Source organism: Crocodylus siamensis, chromosome 4 (assembly GCF_052110815.1).
Source record: "Crocodylus siamensis isolate JL-2025a chromosome 4, ASM5211081v1, whole genome shotgun sequence".
Classification (NCBI taxonomy): domain Eukaryota; kingdom Metazoa; phylum Chordata; order Crocodylia; family Crocodylidae; genus Crocodylus; species Crocodylus siamensis.
In genome coordinates, this window is record NC_143398.1 from 233716925 (window position 1) to 233734555 (window position 17631).

The 17631-nt window shown below is 39.1% G+C and overlaps 1 protein-coding gene across 2 annotated transcripts in view; it reads left to right on the top strand.

Moving 5' to 3' along the window:
* DPP10 (dipeptidyl peptidase like 10) overlaps nt 1–17631 on the top strand; it is a 480192-nt gene that overhangs the window by 251470 nt on the left and 211091 nt on the right. The gene's annotated exons all lie outside the window — the stretch shown is intronic.

Consider the following 17631-nt stretch of genomic DNA (forward strand, 5'->3'; position numbering starts at 1 on the left):
CCACCCTTTTCTAGATTTATCTATTATACACATGTGGCCCTTCAAGAATGAAAAAACTGTTTTGTTTTTTTGTTTGTTTTTTTTTTTAAATTTGAGTTGTCCTTTCTCTTCCCACTCATTCTTTCACTTCCACCCAAAATAAAATCTTGGAAGCATGACTCCTCAGCCTAATGGGATAAGAAGTCAAAGCTAACTAGATCTGAATCTGGATGTCATCCCTAACATAGTCTTACTCCCTGAGCATGTCTACATGTGCAATTGATGTGATGCAATAAACTCCAGTGCATATCACCAGCGTCTACACATGCATCACAGTGAACAAAATAACTTCGCCATAGAATAGTACTAGTGTGGACAAGTACTAACCTATGTTGGAGTTAATTAGTTTACTCCATTCTAATAGTGCTGCACATGTAGATGGTGAGACTTTACTACTGACTAGTTAGTCGGCTCACAGTAAATGTCTTGTGTAGACGTGCCCCCCATCTACTTCTCAGAAGGCTGCAAAACTCCTCAACTTCAATAACACTGAGCAGTGTTATTAGGCTACTGCACAGTAAGCATCTTGTGTAGACTTATCCACTGGTACCTAGAAGACTCTCAGCTCCCTGGCTATAGAAACTTGCTTTTCTGCTTAGGGTCAAAGCAGTTGGGGCCACCAGGAATTTCTCATTCCAACAAGGATGAGGGAGAGAAGCTGCCTTTTATTTCGGCACAGTCATCTGGCACATGGTCCTAACGTTGATATTCTTTAGTTGCTGAGAGTCAACTAAAGTTGGAATTTCCTGTCTCAGGATCATCTATAAATATTGCAAATGAGTACAATTACCAACACTGCTGAAGTTTCTTCCCATTCTTTCTTTTGAAATGTCCTTTTTTATGATGGTTAGCTATTAGATTCTTCAGCAGTGCTTAATTTAAGTGTTTTCTATTCGAAATGGAGTGCCCCAATAAGCACCATCTGATCATCTGACTTCTAAAGCTTGTATTTAGTTATCTGGGATCTAAAAGAAAAATACTGAACTTGGAGAGATCAAAGGGTTTTTCATTTTCCATAGGAAACATTCCTTCCATAAGCTGATAGATGGACTGACTGTGCTTGCACATTAACTTTATAGTTTAGTATAGGATAAGTCAATGTCTGTTTCCCGTTGGAAACATAGTAGGACCAAATGTTGTTTCTGATAAATGGAATTAATGGAATTATATGTACCCTGTGAGAGTCGTTTGGCAAAGCAAAATGAAAATTTCTTCTGCTATCAAACTATGAAAACAGGAATGGTGTATTTAGCATTTTATTTTCTCATTCAAAATTGTCACATTTGGAACTTGAGAAATTAGGGTCTGATTCTCTTCTACCTACAGAATTAGGTATCTAAGTTGAGTAAAGTGTGATTCTATTTCACCCAGTTCAAGTCCCAGAAAATCCATTAATGCATCCACTTTTGTAACATGCATCATCCTATATTTAAGATGGAATCTCAAAAGATCAGTGAGGAGTAGGAGACCCCACTTCTATTTTGCATTGACTGTTTCTTGCAGACTTGAGCATGGTAGAATAGAATCACATAAAGGTGTCTAAATCCACATGCGTGCTGAAGAGACAGAATAGAATCTGACCCTTTGGATTTTGTTTCGCATCTTGCCTTCCCACGGTTTTAGTGGAAATGGAACGTTAATCATAATTTTTGCTATTGTTTGCTAGAAATGAATTCTAGGGCATTTATCTTTTAAACACAGTATTCTATTGTCAGAACAAATATTGATTTTCAATAATATTGGGAGCTCAGTTAAGTATGAATCGTGTTTCCTAGAGAATAACTATTAAAGCCTGACTGTAGTTCCAGGATCCAATGGATAATTTTTAAACTCAGCACTCAACATAGGTGTGACTTGGTTGTGTTCAATTCCTTATGTAATTTGTGGAGTGTGTGTGTGTGTATTTAATTCACTGGAGTGTCTGGGGAACATTAACTATTCTCTGGATAAGGCAATATACACTTACTATAATGATCAATTTACATTAGGGAACTGGCTGGAAAAGTCATTTGACTTGTGAATACTGGTTGCCTTGTGATTTTGGGATTTTTCTTATTTGGAATGATGATGTGAATTTTTTTGCCAGGTGTTTATACCGCTTTGTTTATTATATTATTATGAAAGAGAGGCCATCGTATTTAGCAGCCTAAAAAAATAAAACCGAGACAACATCAGAGATGGTGCAACCTCTTGTTCCTTCTTTTTGAAGGGGAACTTGGAAGGAAACATCTAGGTGGGGAATCAAGGGAGGAAGAGCATAAACAGTGACAGCCTGAGATTGCTACTCTTACTAAACTAATGAGGAGGTGCTGTACTGATATAACTATACGGCTTAGTGAACCAAACTGCAGTTGGATAAGCCCTACTTTGTACCAGTGCATCATGCCTACATTTGAATTAAATCTTTCACATTAACTGTTTCTGAGGGACAAGAGACTAGTATCAAAGTTAAAGATATCACCTCTGCCATGATTTCTGTTTCCTTTTTCCTGCAGACCAATATGCCTACAACCCGTATCCCGAGGTCTGCTTGTGCACCTTATAGGTGGGATAGAATCTGGCTTGTAGCATTTGCACTGGTCTAAAGAATATAGGTAAATTGGGACAATTTCCCTTAGTGTAGAATAAAGTAAAGGATTTATTAGTAATATAGTCTTACATATGGCTTTAGTGTGGTAGTTCCCCAAAACCTGCTACAATTGTGGACCTACTGTGATGAATGCAGGTGGGGGGGGGAAGAGAATATTGCATGACTTCTTTAAATAAGCACTGTTTATCTTCTTCTAAACAATTATCATGTAGAGAATATTATTATAACTTCTCATGTCAAACTAATATCCTCTCCTCTTTTCTGTTCTATATAATGATGATGCCTAGAAATGTCCACTGTAACAAAAAATCCTGTCTGTCATAATACACGAAAAAGCTACTGAATTGAATATATATCATTTAAACAAAAAACGCCTCTCTATAACTCATTGTCTTTACCGGATACATTAAAGGGGGTAGGGTGGTATATAAGATAAAACTTAATTTTACAGTGTGCATTTTGCATTGTAATACACATATTTTTAGAAGATGAGATACTTGTGACATTTTCATCAAATAGATGTCTGTCAAGGCAACTTTTCTTCTGCAAGGTTGAATGGAGAAATGAGGTTATAAAAATGAAATCAAGGTGGACTGCCTGAATAAATCAACAGGACAAGTAATGTTCTCAGTCCTAATTGGAGGCTGTGCAAACTGCTTATAAACATTTCTCGCCCTAGAAAGCTTACCAGTGATCATTTTAATAAATAATGTTAGTACATTTATTTTGTTTTTTAAAGGGAGCTCAGTTCAGAATTGTGAATGTCTTGGTATATTTATCAAGCAAAATGGTAATCGCCAGTTGAGAGAGCTTTCCTTCTTAAATGTATTTGGATTTGTATAAATGGTTTTCAATGTAGTATAGTGCTGTTAAGTACGTGGATCTAGATATAGGCACAGCACACAGTACAGGATGGTCTGGAGAAGCACCTCGTTTGGAGAACCAGGAGATCCAGCAATGTAGAGGTTGTGTGTTTCTACACCTTTTCTTGGCTGGCTGGCACAGAATATAATGCAACTATGTTCTGTTCTCCCTTATAGCACTTATAAGGAATTAGTGAAAGAACAATGACTGTATTCTAGGAGCATAGGGAATGCATTTCTGCCTGGCTTTTATCCAGGCTTTAATAGGGTGGATCTGTATTCCTCTTCCCTAATGAACAATTGCATACAAGTCAGGGCAAGTCTAAGTGAAGTGTTACTCTTTCTCAATCACTTTACAGTCGCAAAAAAAAGAGATCTATATAGGATCATGTGTTATTTGGCCTTGGAATACACATACATATTTTTTAAATGTTATATAATTAAATATGACACTATGCTTTCTGTAATCTGGCACCATCCCATACTCGTGTATTATGTGTAAATATAAGATAATTTAAGAAGCTCTGAAAAAAGAATAAATTATTCAGTATTTGGATGGATTGATGTTTGTTATCATTTGCCACCTGCGACTGCAGCAAATTGACATACCCAGCTGGCCATGTATAATATTCCTGTACAGTACTTTTGAGGAACAACTAATCCCCTCATCAAGTCATTGAACACCATGCTTAAAAATATTCCATGAATACATTGAATTTAATAATTTTTACCTATGCATGATCCATTCTTGATTCAGTTACTAGTATCCTTAATTTTCAACTTAAAATGTTGGGCTAGATTTTCAAGCATTTAAACCAATGGGCTTACTCCTAGAAGTAAAATCACTATGCAAGCCACGGATCTGACCCATCATATTACAATGTTCTGCTGAAAAATACAACACATATAATTTTGTAATCTAGAAATTAGCAGGTACCATAATTAGTTCATTTAGATCTATTTTCAAGTCCGTCCTTTTCACTATCACCTCCTACTCTGGCAATATTTATGTCTGTATAGAGAAGAAAAAGTCCTATCTTGAAATTCCCAAACACCTACATTTCAATTTGCATGTTCAACACAATTAGAAATTCCAAGTTAGAAAATTTTCTTTTTTTGCAATTTAATCTATTTCATTTTTCATACTATCCTGTTTTTAGAGTTTTGTCTTAAACGTGTGACTAGGAAATGTGATGCATACTATTTTTTCCTGGTTACATTTTAAAACAAGGTACCATTAGTATTGATAAATTTGTATAAAATGAGCAGTTAATCTTAAAATAGCCATTGATCACAGCATTCTAAGTCTTAGTCTCATAGAGAAACTAGTATATGTTGTTCATTGGTCATGAATTTCAATCCTGAATGGGAAATTTGACAGAAGTGGTATGACCGGGGATCCGGGTTTTCTCTGTTTAAAAATCAGAAATTCTCTGGTACATATTCCCAAATTGTGATAAAAACCCTAAATCCATGATTAAAATGAAGTGTCACTATATATATATATAATATACCTCGTTATCGATTGAACACAGTGTTTTATTGATATAGCAAGTTGGAAGCCTACCAGTGCCTCAATCACAACAACAAAATAAATTCTAAATACCTATACATTTTGCTATTTGTTTTTCAGGTTTTTATGATGGAAAATCAGAGCTTCCCTGTCCCCTTCACTCATCGAGATGCAGATACAGGACTCTCACTCCCAAGCGACAGCCCCCCAGCCCTGTGGGTGCCCCTACCTCCCAATCACATCCCCCCGGCCCTGCTAATGATCCTCACCCCCAACCCACAGCCTTCTGCCTCCCCAGCCCTGCCAGAACGGGTCCCAGCTCCAGCGCTATGGGGCCAGGGACCCGGGTCCACAGCCCCTACTCCATGCAGCAGCACCCAAGCCCCACCTGCTGCCTGCAGGAGGCAGCAAGCTACCTGGCAGCCATGTGCATGTACATGCACACGGCAACCCCTGCCTGAGCGCCCTCCTCCTGCTCCCCGCAGCCCCTTGCAGGCTGCAACTCTGCCTGCCTGCAGAGACCTGGAAAATCTGCATGTTTCTCTGTTAAAATGAGAAATCTGCATTTTTCTTGGTTAAAGGGGAAATCCATGGGCTTTTTTTCTGTTTTTCCATGGGAAACAGAATACCCGGATCCCCGGTTATAACTTAGATTAGCAAACTAAGGTTGATTAGCTAGGGAGCCCAGGTTTTGAGGATTTTTTTAACAATTGAAACAGAATATCATTAATCACAGCATACATGTAGCTTTTCTAACCTATTACATAAACATACTTTCAATTGTAAAAGTCTATAATTTGATAAGAAAAGACTAGACAGAGTATGTATAGCAGGGCGGGCCCAGGATGCTGAAACCAGAGGTGCTGCAGCAGTTGCTATTTTTGTATCTCCCCTCTCCACTCACAAAAAGGCAGTGACAGGTCCTCCTACCCTATTCACACTTACCCTTGCTGTTATACTACAGAGGGTACAGTTATACTCCAGACATCTAGGGTTCTTTAACTTCTGAAATATTTACATTTTCACAATGGTTATTAATCTCTCTTCTACAAGTGATTTTTTTTTTTTTTTTTTAGTGGTTAAGAAAAAGATAGCTCTATTCACAGTATTAAATCTATTGATTGCCATATATGGATTATAGAAATAAGTTCTACATTAGTAGACTTTTTTTGGATGGTCTGAAAAATTATTACTGCCAAAGTGTGAAACACTGTTGTTTTTCACAGTGTGTCTGCATTTCAGAAAATAGTGCATCAGTAATGAGTGCTAAGTCATAGATGAACAGAAACATATGAAAAAGGAGTACAAAATATCAATCCAAACAATTACTTTATATTTATTAGTTTTAATCAGATCAAAGTGCCCCTCACATCTCGGCTGAAGGCTGCCAACAAACATACAACTTGAAATTAGAAACCACATCCCACTGGCATGTGGTATTTCCCTGATAAATTTGATCAATACTACCACAAATCAATATTTCCTTTTGAAAGAAAGACATGCCATTAACACTGGTCGTTTTTGTTTTCCTCTTTTTTTTTTTTCTTAAAGAAAAATTCTCAAGAGGAGATAATGGCCCTTCTGGATTCAAATTTTTCATATTCAGGAAGTCTGGAATTAGATGCAGTATTCTCCAAAGCATTCTGGTTGACATCAACCATAACTTTACTGCCATTATAATTCATTTAGACCCTGATTTTACAAACACTCATATATTTTTTTGTACGTGAAAAGCTTCCTTCAATTAGAAGTCTCACTACTTTCTGTGTCTCCATATGCATGTGTCCCCACAACATTCATATTATCAAAAAGCAGTTAGATAACAGTTAGGAGGAGTGCTGAAACATTTAAGGTATTCAAAATTATGTTTTGTTATGATTTGAGTAGCTTGGTCAGGTGTGTACCAATGCTTTTTGTTCTTTTTTTCTTGCATAAAGACCTTTGCTTTTCCACACATTCTGCATAAATCTGTCTGTATCGTACCAATACATATAGAATAAAAATTCAAGTGCTGCTTAAAATAGACAAATTAGACATGACAATTAGTAGCTTATTTAAACATTATTTTAATTCCAAAATATTATTAGTCAATCAGAGGATTCTAATTCCCAAACTGTCAGTATGGACATTAGGTCACCTGTACACATGCAGGTAAAGGTGTGTTGGCACCTAACGCATGATCCATACATGGCAGGAGACATGACTGTGGGATCCACTCTAGGATCCTATTACACCTTATTGCCAGTTCAGCGGGTGTCACTATCCTGGCTTCCCTCTGTACTGGGAAGTAGGAGACTCACAGTCCTCAAGTCCCAGCAGCTATGGGACTGTGATCTCCTAGCCACAGAGAGCATGGTAGGTGCCCTGCAGCTGGGAGATCTACCAGCGGTGGCAGTGCGTGGAGCCCCTGCCGCCGCTACCTGCATCTCTCAGCAGTGGGGACGCACCGTGCGCCCCTGGGGCTTGGAGATCACAGCTGCGCCCCGCAGCATCCACGACTGAGTCCCACAGCTGCTGGGTGCTGCAGGGGCTGAGAGTCCCCTCAGCTGTGGGACTTCCAGCCCTGGTTGGGCATACTGCACTTTTGCAACCAGGATCTCTGGGGCTCTCCGCTGCAGGGAATACCCTGCTATACATAGAAATTAAAGCTGGATAGCAACCAGGTATAAAATTAGTACACATTTTTGAGGTCTAACATTATAGTAGATTGAACCCTTTTATGGTGTGATGGGTACTCTCTATGTGCTTAATAGCTGTAACATGCACAGAGGTGCTCTAGTTCCCAAGTTCACCAATAAATCATCTTTACAGTACAGAGAAATGTTATCTCATGATATTGCTAACAAGTCTTCCTGAAATCATTTGTTATTTTGAAGTTCCACAATATTACTTTCTGTTTTATTCAGATATTTGTCAACAGATTCTTTTCTTGTCTAAACATGAATAATCAGAATCAACAGGTTTTGAATTAGGGGAATCTATCTTGCATTCCACTGAACTGCGGCGGAGTTGCAAAACCAATTGTACAGCAATGACACCATGCCCACCCTGACCTTAAATGTTTTAAAAGAACCTTTATATGGAGATTCCACCTAATCGGCCACTTGGACAGCATCCACTGCGGTAATTGTAAGAGGAGAATGTGACATTCTTTTTATTGCCTTTACATACAGTGCTATCACCGCATTTATCATCCTGGAGACACTGCAAAGGAGGAAAGCAGAGGCACAGTCACAAGTGCCACCAGCAAAGGTAGCCTATATTAAGCACAAGTTAATGCAAAATCCCCACCAGCCTATCCTGAGCTAGAATTTGCTGATATTCTTTCCAAATATATTGGCCTCTGCTTTTTGAAATGATCCATGAATTAAGACCTCCTGAGAGTCCTTTTTACATCAGGTGGCTCAGTGGTGTTTTTGTCTACAGCTCAAGACCATGCAGGAGAAAAATGTCCAATTACTCATTTGACCACAAGTGTAACATGCAACTGCCCCCTTTCTCCAAAAAAAAAAGATCAGAAGACCTGACAGTGCCATGGACTCAAAATCATAGAATTCAAATCTGGACACAAGCTCTCAATAGCTGCCAGATTGAATAAACCTGGATCTCTTTTATAGTTAAGAAAGACTTCATTGAGAAGACCCTATCAGCATGGCTGCAAACAGCAAATTATATTTAATTTGTATAATTTTAAAATGAAAAGTAAACAGTAAACGGCTATGGACTCGCTTCAAAATAGAAGTTTTGTCCCTGCATTATAACTTGGTAAAGTGTACAGTTCTGCTGTGAGAGTGTTAAAACTCTAAGGCCCATGACACATGTTACAGTTAAGATGCAAGTAACTGGTTAGTTGTGTCCTGATCACACTTCATTCAGTTAATGGTGTGATAAAACCAGGAATAAGCAACAAAGTAATTACACAAAATACATGTCATAACTTTGTTGCTAGTTCCTGTTATGCCTTTAATTGAAGGTGTGGCCAGTATTCCTGTCCTGTGGAGCACACTCCCATATGCTCCAGAAGCTAAAAGCACTGGTCAGCTGACAGAGATCCCAGTTGCAGAAGCACAGGATCCCCACCCCCACTGATCACTGATGGGCCTCTCTGTGACAGGGGCAGGGAGGTGCACCATTGGTCTCCACAGCTCTGAGCTCCAATCAGCTGACTGTACTCTCAGCCATAGGGGTGCATAATTGCTGGTGCAGGGATCATGATCCTGGACTCCCGTTGCACTGACAATATGGCATGACGCTCAATCCCACAGTTGCACCTCCTGCCATGCATATGTAGCATGGCAGGAAGTGCAGTTGCTAGGATCACACGTCCAATCCCATCGCACCTGTGTTTTAACATCTGTCACTGGCCTAAAAGTCATTATTTGCAAGTTAAAGGTAGGTTAAAAGATAAGGTTTAACAGAATTACAGTGTCTCAATCTCTGAGGTTGTGTAGAAAGAGTAAACTGCTGTGCACCTGTTGCAGTGTAAGGTCCCAGAGCTCACTAGCAAAGGTAGGCGTGTGTGTGTGTGTGATCAAAGTTTCATATCCTCCTACCACTGTCTATAAGAGAAAGAGAGACCCTACTACACCCTGAATACACCATGAGTTTATATCTCATTACAACTCTTTACACTTTCACAGTTTGCTCATGCTACAACCTGGCCCCAAGTCAGTAATCGGTATCTACTACTGGTGCACTTGCTACAGCTTACCCATTCATTCATTCATTCATATCTCCAGACAAAATAAGGATGATATGCAGTACTCACACACATGGCTGTATGTAATGCAATGTAGAACATACATCACATATAAGACCTTTCTGACTTGTCTTTCTGGTGGTTAAAAATAACCCAGGGTCTTGAGGCCCAGTTCTGCTATTAGTGATTTCAGTTGGAGTTGCTTGGAAGGGGCAGAGCAAATGGTGGGAACCAGTTCTTTCTTCCAAAAGAAACTGGTGCTGCCTTTGAGGAGGTAGCGTTAAAAGAAAGATTTCCAAAACGGCAGGTAGGTAAGCAATCATATTTGTTATGCAAAATGGGAGAGGAAAATAAGATGTGAATATCCTGTATCATGATAGAACACTGGTTGTAATAAAACTTCATCTAGACTTGAATTGCCATAAAATCAAAATCATTACTTAGAAATCAAGCCTGACTGAACTAAATAAATTCAAAATGCAGTTCCATATGTTTATGTACTCTGTTAAATTAATTACCTTAGCTCTCATTTTCTGTGCATGAAATATATAGATGGGTTTTTCAAGAGTTAGCCAGTTTCCTCATATTCCACATTCTTATTCTCTCTATATACATCTAAATGCACCTGAAATCTGTATATATATATTTATTTTGTATCTGAGTTTCTAAAAGCAAGCAAAAAGAGAAGTCAGTCCTAATCTCCGTGCTCTGTTAACAGGTGCCTTAAAAACACATTCCATTTTAAACACAAAATTGTCAGCAACATCCCTAAATGGCAGCGACAGCTAGCGAAACCCATGTGGCAAAGGAAAATAAGTAAATATTTCCAGTTCTTACATACTGCCATCAAGGATCACTTCCCTTGCAAAAAACAAACAAAAAACCCCGGCTCCTGTAAAAGAATGATCTCTGATCTTTGATTTTTGCAATGGACCATGACAGTAAGCAACTTCGGGCTGTTCCCTCCAAAAGAGGGACTGACTTCTTAAAGTGGTCCTTCTGTTTCAAAGAGCTGAGCGAGCACATCAAAATTAACTTTTCTCATTCAATCTTTGATTCTTTTTTTAGATATTGTAATAAAGTGAATGTATATTGAGGTAGCGGCCTTTGTTCAAGGGATCTCAAAGTTCTTTATGATCGATGGACCTTGTCCAAAGTTCCTTACAGGCAATGGAGGGAGTCCCGCTGCATTCAATGGGCTATGGATCAGACTTTGTACATCCATGTCACTGATGTAACACAGTCATCAGCAGGCTGGAAGAATGGCGATGAATGGTACTCAGTGTGTCATGTAGATTTTCAACAGTATCTCATGTATCAATGTTTGCAGTTTCTTATCTGCACTGGAAATCAGCCATTCGGTATATAGAGTGCTAGCTCTTCTGTGAACGTTAGTCATTTCAGTCCGTGATGTTTTCCGTGTCTTCTGGGAGCGCTCTGACAAAGACATTTTTTGACAGTTTGCTATCTTCTTTTTTTATTGTCTTTAGAAAGCTGGGATGTAATCCATTTGGCCCCGGTGCCCTGTCAACTTGTACTGGTTCTAATTGCCTGTCTGCAGCACCATTGTCATAAAGCTATTTTAGAATTACATTTTCCTCCAGCAAAATGCATCCCACTCTTCCTGAGTGTGACCTTCAGCTACTTTTTGTGGATGCTGAAGCAAGAATGTATTCAGGGTTATACTTAATTTGCTCTTAATTTCTTTTGAGACCTTTACTGCCATTCCTGTGCTAACATGTCGGTAAAATGTATAACATTTTCTCCCCTTTTTCTGTAGAGCTAGAAAGTGATTTGGATTACATCCTCATACGGGTGAATAAGAGGAAGTAAATCCTAGCTCCCCTCCCACGTAGGCATTTGAGATTGGGTCAGCAGGAGTCAATACTCACCCATGGGACAAGTAAGCAGGGTATAAGTGGGAGCTGGCCATGACCGTTTTCACCACAGTAGCTGAACCTACATTATAGACCAAGGTAATTTTGGAGGTAATAATTACCTGCTGGCCTGTACCAGGCATATCTGAGTGACAAAAGGCTACACTTTGATTATGGTCTATCCTTGCTCAGGATTATGCCAGAAATTAAAATATAGCCCAACTATTTCTGAATAATTCTTTATTTGATGCCTACCACCTCACTGAAAAAATTACCTATGCTTACACCTAACTGAATCCTGATTAATACTAACATTAGCCATGTCTTTTTACCAGTTATGAAATATCAGTACTTTCTTCATTTCCTTTACATATCCAGGAATCTAAAACTGCTTTTAGTTTTTCAATTTGTAGGACAGAGAAGCCGTATTTTCCAAAAATAACTATCTATATCCATCTAAAGGAGATGCATGAGATCCATGGTATTTTATGTTTGGCCCAATAAGCCTTTTTCAGTCTCCAGCACTTAAAGTAATGGAAGTTTTACTGTTTCTGCAACAAAGATCACAGTTACTGGAGCTCCGTGTTAGCTATGTCTTCAGTTTATCAGTATGTCCTTGAGTGTAAACACAACTCATAATTTCTTATTTAACCTAACTTTGGAGTTTTCCATCACATGTATCTATGTATACTTAAGCATTAACATAATACCTTACTTTTTCATACTCTGCTATGAACTTTTGGTTGATCAGATAGTGACACAGCAGCATACAAATTAGAATTATATTTTTTCTCTCTCAAAAACTGGCAAGTGTGTCGCTGACACTTGTTTTTAAACCACACCCTGTGCTATCTTGGGTAGGTCTACATTTCAATCACACAGCTATGCTACTTTGTGACGAATACAAGTGTCTGTGGGTAGTCTCAAATAAGGATCTGGCTTAACTCTTGAGTCATTAACTGTAGCAGGAGATTGAGAATGTGTCCAAGTAGAAGGGTTGATTAGCTTATGCAGAGCTTTGTGCCGCTGCAGGTCAGTTGTTTCTAGTATGAAAGCTAACAGGTTTCAAGTCAGCATAGACATCTCTGCACCATGGTGAGGACCTACCCAAAGTCAGAGTAAACGTATGGCATAGACTGTAATAAAATCCAAATTTCCTGACTCCCAAATATATTTTAGCTGCTACATTCTGCGTTCCAGCATAAAGGTCTCCTAGCACTTTTATTAAGGGAAAGATGTTTCCTGGCCACAGTCCAAGATGGGTAATTGCATTTTGCTTCCCTTAATTCTCCTTTGGTTTTACTTAGATATGGTAGTTACGTGTCCTGTTTTATATGGTTTCCTAGGTCTTCTATAAATTGTTAAACAGCAGTCCTTTTGCACTTCCAGTCAGATGGCTTTAAATGAAAAGTGCAATGGGCCTCATAGGGTAAATACATTGCAGTGTAAAAGTTCATATTTCAGGGCTCACACATGCTATTAGGTCTATGCTGAAAAATATAGGAGCCTATTTTGGATTTTACAGTGAGAATGAGGTACATATAGTAGCCCAGATTATTTAAGCATACGCCTGTATATCTGAATACAGTGTTTTCCTGTGTACAGAGGGAAGGCTGGTCTACATCACCTATAATATCATACATGAAAAATAGTCCTTTCCCACAAAACAGGCAGAATACAAAGCAAATTTTGATGCTTTATATGAAAACTTTTGTGTTAAGTACATTTTTCATCAGCAAAATTTCACCCTAAATCTCAGCTGTGGCATTTTTCACAACATCCATCTGCTTAGGCAGTAGCCTAATTTCTTTTTCAGTATCTCAAATGAAATTAAAATCATCATACAGTGAACACTTCTGGGAAAGGGGAAAAGCTAAATATGGATTTGGCATTAAACTCTTGAGGATAATCACAATTTATGTTCTATTTATACAATATTCCAAAAGTAGAAAATATATTCTGACATGTTTGGATAGCCCGGAAAAAGCTGTGTTTTCTTGTATTTAGATAAAAAATATTCCCATTAGTGCTCTGATTAGGGTTTCAGCATTCTGTAGGTGTGACTGGATAGGTGGATAGGAAGAATGTAGAATTAACTCGGCTAAAATGAAGAATCTGTGCTTTAGTATTCATGCCATATATTTTCTAGAATCTATTGGCACCCCATTACTAATCTTTGTATTGCCATAGACATTTTAGCAGTCCTCACCTGCCAGCTCTGTCTGACATGGTTGTTTTCTATATTGTTTTGCCCAGAAAGTAGTGTCAAAATTCTGTGGGATTTTCTACAGCTCTATTTGCTGCCCTGGAAGTTGCCATAAAAAATATTTGCAAAATCTTTCTCTCCTTCCTTCTGCAAAAGTTCATCAAATATAAATGTTTCGTAACTTATTGTTTTTAAAATTTTTCTACCAAAATACAGGCACAAGCACACATCTGATTGGTAGAGCCCCGCCCACCCCCGCCTTCTCCAGGCTCATCTTGTGAAATATCTAAGCATTTTTTATCTTAATCATGAGTGGATTTTTTCCATCAGAAGGAAATTGCTATTTTTCTATTTTTTATTCTAGAAAACAGTTCCCCCCACTAGAATTTTAAAATTTCCCGTGGAATGGGAATGCTAACTTTTGACCAACTCTAATCCCATTAACTTTCAAATCATTTTAATGTGCGATGTACTGCACCCTCAATCTTTTATTCTAAGAGTTCAGACTTTATTAAGGAAAGGCTTAACTCATTCCTGAGAGAAATGAATTTGTATTTATTTTATTTATATGCGTTCTACAGATCGATTAACAGAAGAAGAGGAAAAACTAATATGGCTAAAGCTAGATAGTAACTTCAGTGGCAGAACTGAAAACAGAATCTGGGACCTCTGATCCATATTTGAATCATCAGGCAAAGCTACCTCACTTCATCTGTAAAGTAACTATTCTTTATTCATTGTCAGTGCTGACTTCAGAATGCTCAGTATACTGACTTTGTAAAACTAGACATTTTTCGCAGCTGCAGAATTAAAGCCCAGAATGTGCATTCTTAGTCACTTGAATGACTTCACTCATATGAGTAATTCATTTGACTTCGGTGGAGCTTTTCCTGCAATATTCAGTGTTTTGGGATTTGTAGTGTTGCATTCAAGGGACCTTGTTGGAGAGTTCTCAAGCTCACATTTATGTAGTTTCAGTAAGAAGAGGAGCAGTATAAATATCGTTTGTGAAATTCAATCCTTTTGAAAGTCTGCCTACATGGAGAATGCCCTTCTCTTATATTTTAAGTAGCGTATGGGTTCTGTATTTTACTTACTTTGATCTGTTTGCCCCTCCTATCATGAGAGAACCTTGAGTGAGTCACAGAGTAAGGCTTAAATTGCCATCCTGACAATGTGATTAAGGAGGGAGAAATTTCAAATGACTTTTGCTGAAGTTTTTCTTAATGTTCATTCTTGCTTTCTTGGATTCATGCATAATAAATGCCTTTCCACTGTGTCTCCCTCCCTCTCAGACCCCCGTCCCCCATTTGAAATTATATTCTCTTCTGCTCAGATTCTCACAACTTGCCCATCACTGCAATGTTTGATCAAAAATTCTGAGATTGTTCTCTTGCAGCCTGTGTTGTTTCCTGCTGTGTTAAATAATACACAGAGTTGGAAAAGACAAGTACAGTAGATAACAAATGCTAGGAGCTACTTTCCACCCCTTTAGCCCGATGGAGTATTCAAAGATGATAATTACTGCTGATAAGGGCTAATGTATCTCAAATAATGGAATGAAAAGTCAGTGCATGTTTGTAATGGCGTCCTCCCCAGAGATGGCCTTGCAGCCTCTGGCACCCCTCAGCCTTTGTTAATGTAGCTCTCTTTGGGCAATCTCTCCTTTCTATTCTTCTGCCATGCCTTAATGTAATTATCACCTTAAGAAAAGGGAGGCTTCCCATGTGAGACTGCAGTCTCTTGAAGACAGATGGAACTATTCATGACATTAAGGGCTGATGATGTGGCCGCCTCATCTCCCCTTATAGCTATACCCAAGCCTTGCAGATGTTACCAATCACTCACAAACTCAGGCCAACATCCTTCGCCCCTCCTGAATTCAGGCCTCTCTCTCCTTCTGCCCATGTGCCAGCACTTCTCCCATATTGGCTACTCCCAGGTGCAACCCTGGGTCTCTGACCCTGTTTCCATCTCTTACAGGCACTGGGTCCCTGCCCGTGTCAGTCTCTGGCTGGGGACCTCCTTAGCCTTTGGCCTCTGTCCCTGGGCCTGCTCCTAGACCAGTTGAGATCTGTAGGCCCCTTGGCCCCAGCAGTCTCTAGCTGTAGCTTCTCCTTGACCTATGGCTTCTACTCCTGGGCCCTGACCCTGCTCCTAGACCAGTTGAGACCCCCTGGCCTTGCTTTTTCTCACCATTCCTGGGCTACAGGTCCCTGACCCTCCCAGGTTATAGGTCCCTGATCTTGGTTTTCACACCTCTTTGGTTAAGGATCCCTGACCCCAGCTGTGGCTTTTCTCCTTGGACAGTTGAGACCTACATTGCCCCTACAGTCTCAAATCCTAAGCCACCGGTCTTGCTTATCCCAGCTTGGGCATTAATCAGGAGCCTTGCAGCAGCTCTGCTGCTCAGAAACTCTTCCTACCATGGCTCTCAGGGCTAGACTGCCTGCTCAGCTCAAGCCTTGGGTTTATGTTCTGCTAGACCAGTCCTGTTAGGTCATGTGGCTCCTAATTGCCCCTTTCCACACCTGTAGGCTGCTTCTCATGCAGCCTGCCTTCCCTTAAATAGCAAGAGCACCGAGCCTCTTGTTACAATAGGTTATATCTCTTTCAGAAATATTTGAAGTTGTTTTTTTTTCCTTGGGATGATATATAATAGTATACAACATTAGCGTATCATCACATGCTTATGAAGAGTGACATATTTTCATGAGTTCCTACTGTGCTTGGCGAATAATGGGTATTAACTGATTTGAGGCATTGACTACAAGAAGTTATTGGGTAAAGTGGAGTTCTGATTTATTACAAAAATGGCATATCTAGAATAATCTCTATCTAATCTCTACACTAATTTAGTGTTTTATTAGTATAGATAGAACATATTCTGTGCAAAATTATGACCATGAAGTCCTAACTAACACTGAATATAAACACAAAAAAAAGTTGTGGAAATCAACTTTTGCCTGTAGGAATCAATATTTTAGCATCTCTAAAATAATTATCCATACGGGTGATATCTGTGAAACCACTTTCCATCTCACTGTCAGTATCCACTATTAAAGACAATCATGAAGAGGAAAATGATAGTTGCAAATGACAGGTACTTATGCAAATAGCCCTTTCGTATCAAGCTGGATAGAAGACATTAAGATCGCTAGGTCAGCTGTAGACTTTACTAAAACTGGGAGAGTTAATAGAAAAGGAACCATTGGTAACTGTTGGACTGCATGCCTTCATGCATGCCTAATTGGCCAAAAATAATAGCAAGCAATGTTTTGTTGCCTAATTGACTTTGAAAATAGAGGGCTTCTATACATGTGCAGGGAGGCTGCTCCAACACACTGTAATTACAGCATGTCAGACCAGACTTGATTAATCAAATCTGCTATGGTGTGACAATTACTGTACTCCAGCAGACTTCAGCATCACATGCATCAGCATCCCAGTGCTGAAAAATGGTAGCGTGTGCTTTAAAGTGAAGCTTGTTCAAAGAACTTTAGTTCAAATTGCCCTGCTGCAATTTTTCAGCATGCGAATGCTGCTACACATGATTCTCCGGGCTCTTTTAATTAGTGCGGTTCTCGGAGCTGCCCTAATTAAAGTGTCCCATCCCCGATCCGCCTCCACCTCCTGGAGCACGTCTGTAAATGTCCATAGACCGTGCCATATATAAATATATTCTTTGAGGTGTGTGTGTGTATGTATGTATGTATGCATGTATATATATGTGTGTGTGTGTGTGTGTGTATATGTATATGTATAAATATGTATGCACATATTCCCATTTGTCTTTCCTCAGTGAAGTGAACAGTCAAACCTAAAAAGTAGTTTAAGAAATATT